The 8,811-nt window shown below is 40.2% G+C and overlaps 1 long non-coding RNA gene across 1 annotated transcript; it reads right to left on the reverse strand.

The window, feature by feature from the left end:
- Positions 1-4,371: 4,371 nt before the first annotated feature.
- LOC143157330 (uncharacterized) lies at positions 4,372-8,559 on the reverse strand. The gene is made up of 3 exons (XR_012994761.1): positions 8,457-8,559; positions 6,350-6,470; positions 4,372-4,543 (listed from the first exon to the last, which is right to left on the reverse strand). It is a non-coding gene; the product is annotated as an uncharacterized LOC143157330 (long non-coding RNA).
- Positions 8,560-8,811: the final 252 nt, after the last annotated feature.

Genomic DNA, 8,811 nt, shown 5'->3' on the forward strand with positions numbered 1-8,811 from the left:
CAAAAAGGACTGTCGTGGTTTAACTTCAGTCGGCAACTAAGCACCACGCAGCCGCTCGCTCACTCCCCCCCACCCGGTGGGATGGGGGAGAGAATTGGAAGAGCACAAGTTAGAAAAACTCGTGGGTTGAGATAAAAACAGTTTAATAATTGAAATAAAATGATAATAATAATAATATGATAATAATAATAATAATACACAAAGCAAGTGATGCACAGTACAATTGCTCACCACCCGCCAACCGATGCCCAGCCAGTCCCCGAGCAGCGGCCCCCCCCGGCCAGCTTTCCCCAGTTTATGTACTGAGCATGACGTCACATGGTATGGAATGTCCCTTTGGCCAGTTTGGCTGTGCCCCCTCCCAGCTTCTTGTGCACCTTCAGCCTTCTCAGTCGGTAGAACATGGGAAGCTGAAAAGTCCTTGGCTAGTGTAAGCATTACCTAGCAACAACTAAAACATCGGTGCGTTATCAACTTTGTTCTCATCCTAAATCCAAAACACTGTACCAGCTACTAGAAAAGAAATTAACTCTATCCCTGCCGAAACCAGGACAGTAAACCAAGGGTTGGCATGGCATTGACAGAGGGTGGCAATCCTAGTGGGAACATTTACACTGCTCTTGGGAGCACGGAGGGCTCAGGAGCATATCTGAAATGCTTGTACACCAACGCACACAGTATGAGAAACAAACAGGATGAACTGGAAGCATTGGTCAGCTCCTAGAGCTATGATATCATTGGTATTAGTGAGATGTGGTGGAATGAGTCCCACTATTGGAGTGCTGGGATGGAGGGCTACAGGTTGTTCAGGAGGTATAGGCAGGGCAAGCAAGGTGGAGGTGTCACAGTATATGTAAGGGAGCAGTTTGATTGCACAGCCCTAACAGTTAGTGATGATGTGGGTGAGAACCTCTGCGTAAGGATTAGGGGGTTGCAAAACAAAGGAGATGTTATAGTGGGTGTCTACTATTGATCACCCAGCCAGGATGTAAGCACTGATGAGTTATTCTATAGGTAATGAGGAGAAATTTCTGGATCAGTAGTCTTTGTCCTTATGGGAGATTTAAACTTTCCGGACATCAACTGGGAATATCATACTGCTGTGACAAGCAGGTCTTGGAAATTCTTCAAGTTTGTAGGGGATTACTTCTTGTCACAGGTATTCAGTGAGCCCACTGGGAAAGATGCCCTCCTAGACTTGTTATTCGTGAATAGAGAAAGACTTGTGGGGGATGTGATGGTAGGTGGCTGTCTTGGCCACAGTGATCATGAAATGGTTGCATTTAAAATTTTTGGTGTAATGAGAAAGAAGGACAGCAGAGTTGCTACCCTGGACTTCAGGAGAGCAAACTTTAAGCTATTCAGGGAGCTATTTAGCAGCGTACCCTGGAAATCTGCTGTTGAGGACTTAGGAATCCATGAGTGCTGGTCAGTCTTTAAGAACCACCTTTTAGAAGCACCGGAGCAGGCAATTCCACTGTTGTAAGTCAAGCAAGCAGGGCAGAAGACCAGTTTGGCTGAACAGGGAACTCCTTGTGGAGCTCAAGAGGAAAAAGAAACTCTATGATCTCTGGAAGCAAGGTCAGGCTTCATAGGAAGATTACAGAGCTGTGGTTCACATATGCAGAGAAAAGACACAAAAGACCAAAGCTCAATTAGAGTTGAAACTGGCCAGCGTTGTATCAAGAAGAAATGCTTTTTAAAGTATGCTAATAGCAAGAGGAGGTCTAAGGAAAATGTTGGATCGATACTTGATGGTCACCTGACAAATAGGGATGAAGACAAAGCGGAGGCATTCAATGGTTTTTTTTGCCTCAGTCTTTAATAATACTGATAGACCTTGGGCTGCCGGTCCTGAGTTGGAGGACCATGACTGCAGGAACAGTGACTTTCTATTGGTGGACACCAAAATTGTGAGGGACCAGTTGTATCAGTTGAATGTCTGTAAGTTCATGGGGCCTGATGGGGTTCATCCCAGAGTACTGCAGGAGCTAGTGGATGTTACAGCAGAACCCCTCTCAATTACCTACCAAAGGTCTTGGGAGTCTGGGGAGGTCTCTGCTGACTGGAAGCTAGCCAATGTTATTCCAATGTACAAAAAGAGCATGAGGGAAGACCCAGGGAACTACAGACCTGTTAGTCTAACCTCAGTCCCTGGAAAAATTATGGAGAAGATTATACTGGGTACTATTGAAAGGCATTTGAAGAACAATGTAATCATCAAGCAGAGTCAAGTTGGGTTTACGAAGGAAAAGTCCTGTCTAATTTAATATCTTTCTATGATAAGGTCACCCACTCAGTGGATTAAGGGAAGGTGTTTATCAATGGTCTGTATACAGGAGTTGAATGCACCATTAGCAAGTTTGCTAATGATACCAAACTGGGAGGTGCTGTTGACTCTCTTGAGAGTCAACAAGGGGCCTTGCAGAGGGATCTAGATAGATTGGAGCATTGGGCGGTCACTACTGGTATGAAGTTTAACAAGAACAAATGCTGGATTCTGCACTTGGGATGGAGTAATGCCAGACCCAAGTGTAAACTGAGAGAGGAGTGGCTGGAGAGCAGCCCTGCAGGAAGGGGTCTGGGGATGCTGTTCAACAGCAGGCTCAATATGAGACAGCAGCGTGCCCTGGCAGCCAAGAGGGCAAACCACATCTTGGGGTGCATCAAACACAGTATAACCAGCCAGTTAGAAGAGGGGATTATCCCGCTGTATTTAGTGTTGGTGCGGCCTCAACTTGAATACTGTGTGCAGTATTCTGGGCCCCACCATTTAAGAAGGATGTTCAGGTCCTTGAACACATCCAGAGGAGGGCAACAAAGCTGGTGAAAGGGCTGGAAGGCACATCCTATGAGGACCAGCTAAGGACTTTGGGTTTATCTAGTTTGGAGAAAAGGAGGCTGAGGGGCGACCTCATTGCTTTCTACAGCTTGCTGAGGAGGGGAAATGGAGAGGGAGGCGCTGATCTCTTCTCCCTGGTATCCAGTGATGGGAGTCAGGGGAATGGTTCAAAGCTGCACCCGAGGAGGTTTGGACTTGACATTAGGAAGCATTTCTTTACTGAGAGGGTGGTCAAACACAGGAACAGGCTTCCTAGAGAAGTGGTCAATGCTCCAAGCCAGTCAGTGTTTAAGAGGCATTTGGACAATGTCCTTAATAACATGCTTTATCTTTTGGTCAGCCCTGCATTGGTCATGCAGTTGGACTAGCTGATCATTTTAGGTCCCTTCCAACTGAAGTAGTGTATTCTCTTCTACTCTATTTCCACTAAAGAAGGTTTGCCCTATTCTTCCTCTGGAAAAAATAAACTCCTACTTTCTACACACTTGCTTCTTGCCTGAAAGTAGAAGCAAATGATCTGGCAGAATATATTAAAAAAAAAAGAAAAAAAAAAAAAGGGGAAAAAAAAAAGGAGAGAGGAAAAAAAGTATCTCCTTTATTTATTCATGGCTCAAACTAAGCTTTTCTTTAAAGTCTTTCCATATCTTTAATACAAAAGAATGTTTTGTACCAGTTCAGCTATGTGACTCTAACAAGAGCCAGATGGCTGTGGAATAGGGTTACTGATGGTTTTATTACTAAAGAAGTGGAAGGAGAAAAGCCTCTCTCTTACAGTAATTTGATTTTCAATTTGAGGTTGAAGTTAGTTACTGGGAAGTCCTGGACAACACTGAAAATAAGAGTGGCAAATGGACATCAACATTAAAATGTTTCAACATATAATGCTGGTAATACTACTGTATTCTGATGGCTCGCTAAAAAAGATTAAGTAATAAACTTTAGGTTGAGTCAAAATACATTTACATAGTATCTGATTCTAACATCTGTGCATGGTTACTTATAAAAGTTTAAGATCTTGCTGTTTTCTTATTAGGCATTTCATAACCCATGTATTTTAGATTTATTTTTAAGCTACACTTCTTCCAGACATGTATTTTATGAATACCTCCTTACTGAATGATCCAATAATAAGAGGCAACCGGGTGATGGGAGTATTTTATTTTCCAGCTGACTACAATTCTGAAGCAAGCTACCTCTTGATATTTAATAGATTAGCACTCAGATGAAGGACTGATTGTTTATTGCATAAAACATTTTTTGATTTCTCTCCAATTATATTTTGGGTATTTTATCATTTACAATGTAACTTTAAAAACTTAGCACATTGTGAATTCAGAATCATGTCATGTACAATAAAGATGTGGATCTGCTCTAGATCACAGAGTACTTATTTCATTAAGCTGGCTACTTTTTCTGTCAGGTTGAAATGTAGTTTAACAGCTTTTATTTTGTAAAGCAAACTTTCTTGACAAAGGTACACAACACACATGGAATTCTGGGTTTCCAGTTTTCAAAGAGCAATTGCATCAAATTTTATTGATATATGTCATGGCTTGCAATCTTCCAAAATGTGAGATATACAGATAAGCATCCTCAGATTTGGTTGGGGTTTTTTTTCCTTTTTTTCTTACTTCAATCAGAGCTTGTATGTCCAGACTTCCCTGTAGGGTACCATACCTTATCTATCATGGGCTGCTTCTTCTGTAAAAGAACAAACACATTAAAAAGTTAGAAAAGAGGACTAAATCAACAAACTACAACCTTAATTTTTAAGATATGAGTCATAATTTTCCAAAAGGGATGATTAAAGTCAAGTTCCTGTTTATGTTTAAGCCCAATTAAATTAATAGGAACTTCTAAGAGCTTTATTTTCAGGAACTTTTATCACCTAAATAGGTGTAAAAAAGATGCCTTTATATAGATTTTAAGACTTTTGTTTTAATTTCATTAAGATGTGCAAAGTAACAATGCATAAAATGAGTACATACTGATTTTTGTCCCTGTACATCTTATGTGCGAGGTGTTTCATATTGCAAAGCTAGTGAGTTAATTTAGGTAACTGAGTTTATGACATATTTATTTGTTTGTTTGTTTATTTACTTATTTATGACAGCTGCTCTTCCTACCTTGGTTATAGATAAGATTATGATTTGACATGGATTTCTTTTGGCCACAGTTCAAATAGTAAGCAGCCTCCAAACCCTCCACACAGCCTTCCTTCTGTACCACCAACTGTGCCAGTAGGATTTTTTGGAGGCTCCAGAATTGCCAGGTGAAGGAGCTGGTCTTCATGAAAATTTGGAGAGGAAGAAAAAAGGGAAACAAAAAGTATTTTTAAATTGAGCCAATTCCCTAATCTCATTCCCCACAGATAGCTGTATCAGTGGAAATAACTGGGGCTGGAAGTGCCAGGGCAGCTGTAAATGGCAGAAATGAAACTGGTTAAAGAAATCTATGTCAAACCATACCCTGACTGTAAAAGGTTCAGCCCTTTGTGGCAGCCAATTGTTTGCCTACTTCCCTTGATATTTCACATACTTCTAACAGAGGACTCTATACTATAACCTTTACTTGGGCTAAGTAGTAGTTATTAACCCAAGCTTTCATAGTGAAGTGCCATTGAAGTAGGTGGGAATATTTACATCAGTAAATGCCACATGGGTGTGTTAAGGATTATGGCACTGGACTCTCTTCCATTTGTTCATAAACTGTTCAGTCAGCTGATGTTTCTGGCATATAAATGCCTCTGGATCTCAGGGTTTAGTTGTTGTTTTTTTTTTCATTTACTAAGCACATTTGAGTAGATATGTCTAAGACAAAATCAAAAGAAAATGTGAAAAAGCCAGTGAGACATTCACCTTACCCAGTCAGCAGCACTAGAAATAATAAACATTAGTATTAAAAAGCAATCGCACTAGGAGTCATCAAGTACTATAAGACATCTATCTACTTATTTTAAATAATGCATTATCTTTAGAGTGCTCCACTCAAAGGAAGGGGAATACTCGAGAAGGGCTCCTCCAGAATCACATGAGAAAGGAGACAATGTAAGGTTTACTGTGAATGAGACTTTTTAAGAATGAGACTTCTTAAGATATGGACAGTGGAATCTTAATGAATTCAAAGGGTTTTATCATAGAATAATGAAACATTTAAAATTTTCCTAGTGCTTTAGATTATTTTGCCTCCATGACCAGAGGATAGATGAATTTAAACAGAAGACTAACTTTTATTGACCTAACACTGGGAAGAAGCGCTGAATGCTTACCTCTTGCAGTTACCGGTCATTTAATAGGGCTTGGTGGAAGATTTCAAAGCACTTTGCATAGCCAATAGCTTAGCCTTACTCTGCTGCCTCACAGAATTGATTCACTTTTTCACTCTATCTTATTTTATCACATAAAGGATAATAAGGAAAACATTATTTTTTCAAGGATTCTCTGTTCCTCTTACAGGCAAAAAAAAATATACTAGTCACATCCTTAGAGCTGGCCCATTGCGACTTACCTTTGCTGCATATTGTTGACAATTTATGGTGAATGAACCATTCTTAGAAGTAGATTCCTGTTGGTTTAATCTGTTGTGCTTCCTGAAGCCCTGATCAGTTAGCAATCAGATTCACGTAATCCTGGAAGATGAATCTGGAATGCATCAGAGCCACTAGGAGAGGAGGGGGAGAAGGGGAGGAAAGAAATGCTGGCAAGCAAAAAAGGGGCAAAGAAGAAAGAAAACGAAGGGCTGTAATCATGTGGGAAATAAACGCTAGGAATAAAAGGGAAATTTTGGTAGAAGAAAAATATTATTAGAAATTGGGTATCAAATAAATTAATATTTTTAATAAATCTATTATTAAGCTTATTATTTAGCCTAGAAATTAAAGAGTATTGAAAATATATTAGTAGTATATCAGTGACAATGATGTGGTGAAAGGTTATAAATGGGAAGGAAGGAAGGAAGGAAGGAAGGAAGGAAGGAAGGAAGGAAGGAAGGACGGACGGACGGACGGACAAAGGGGATGCAAAAATTACTTTAATGATAAACTTTAATTTGTTCACAAAATAACTTATATGACTGGGTTATCTATCACAGCGGATGACTCAAGGAGCAGAAGGTCTTTCCCTGCTAAATACTCTGATGTAACGAGTACAGATGAAAGACAACATGAACAAAATCTGAACAGAAAAACAAAGGTCCTATGACCAGTTTTGAAATATGTTTATGTGTCTTATTAGGCAAGCAATCTCATTGTACCAGACCTTCTGTATCTGTACAAACATGAAAATTATCAGATTAGATGAAAAAGAGCATTGACACTCTTTTTCCTACTTTAACACAACTTAAATGACAGAAAAAAAAGCTAAACTACAGTTTGTCCTGGTTTCGGCAGGGATAGAGTTAATTTCCTTCCTAGGAGCTGGTACAGTGCTGTGTTTTGGATTTAGGAGGAGAATAATGTTGATAACACACAAATGTTTTAGTCGTTCCTAGGTAATGCTTACACTAGTCAAGGACTTTTTAGTTTCCCATGCTCTACCAACTGAGAAGGCTGGAGGTGCACAAGAAGCTGGGAGGGGGCACAGCCAGGACAGCTGACCCAAACTGACCAAAGGGATATTCCATACCATGTGACGTCATGCTCAGTATATAAAGCTGGGGGAAGAAGAAGGAAGGGGGGACGTTTGGAGTGATGGCATTTGTCTTCCCAAGTAACCGTTACGCGTGATGGAGCCCTGCTTTCCTGGAGATGGCTGAACACCTGCCTGCCGATGGGAAGGAGTGAAGGAATTCCTTGTTTTGCTTTGCTTGCGTGTGCAGCTTTTGCTTTACCTATTAAACTGTCTTTATCTCAACCCACGCATTTTCTCACTTTTACCCTTCCAATTCTCTCCCCCATCCCACTGTGAGGGGAGAGTGAGCGAGCAGCTGTGTGGTGCTTAGTTGCTGGCTGAGGTTAAACCACGACACAGTTCAAGTTGTAATTGAAGAGAATATATGCCTTTGCATATGTTGTAAATAATTATGGAAATCACAACATAGTTCAAAAAGAATAGGAGGAAAAATTACACTGAACTTTATAAGCTTTTTAATAAGATTTTGAAAAATGTTAGATTTTCTGGCACATTTGGAATAAGCTTTTATCATTTTATTTTTCTACCATCATAGGATGCATAATACTCCTGTAATGTTTTTAAATAGCATGGACGTTTAGATTACTTGCAAAGCCCATACATGTAAGAGATCAAATGTACTTGCTATTTAAAGCCTGAGTTCATGAGTTTGGGGGCAAGGATGTAACTCTTACACACATTTGTCAGCAAACCCTGTTGCATATTTCCACAGACCCCTTTTCTTTCATTTCAATTCAGAATCATTTTGCTTTGAAAATTAAATGGAAATTGTTTCTTCTTTTTTTTTTTTTTTTAGGGTGGTGAGAAAAGAGTTTCTGACTGCTTCTGATATACACATAAATTACAACTTTCTGATAAAAGCATCACCAACAGAACAGATGCAACTGCTGTATTCAATCTATTAGGAAAATAATACAATTTATTTTGCTTTCTTTTTCTAAGCACCAGATGCCAGGAACAGTTGAGTTTTTCAAGAGGCCACTCACAGTTTCTATTTGTCCTGGGACATAACCAGGCTCATCCTCTAACCCGAGTCTGATCCAGCTCCTCCTGAGGACAAGTGCACTGTTACAGAAGACAGCAGGGGGCGAGCTAAACTGCAGAGATGAAAAACAGGTCTGAGGGAGGCAGAAAAACAAAAACAGGCTAGATCACAGAGGCATTAGTTAATTAAAGATGTGCTAAGATTTCACTGAAGCCTTGCATTTGAGCCAGAGCAACCTGAGACTCCAGCACAGGAATCTTCCAGGACAGGCAGAAGGGAGGGGGGGTTGCTGCTCTCTAGTCTTGTACCATGCGCTGTATTGCCAATGGTGCCTCAAGAAGTCCTCTCAGCAGTGC

The sequence above is a fragment of the Aptenodytes patagonicus genome, chromosome 2 (assembly GCF_965638725.1).
Source record: "Aptenodytes patagonicus chromosome 2, bAptPat1.pri.cur, whole genome shotgun sequence".
Taxonomy (NCBI): Eukaryota; Metazoa; Chordata; class Aves; order Sphenisciformes; family Spheniscidae; genus Aptenodytes; species Aptenodytes patagonicus.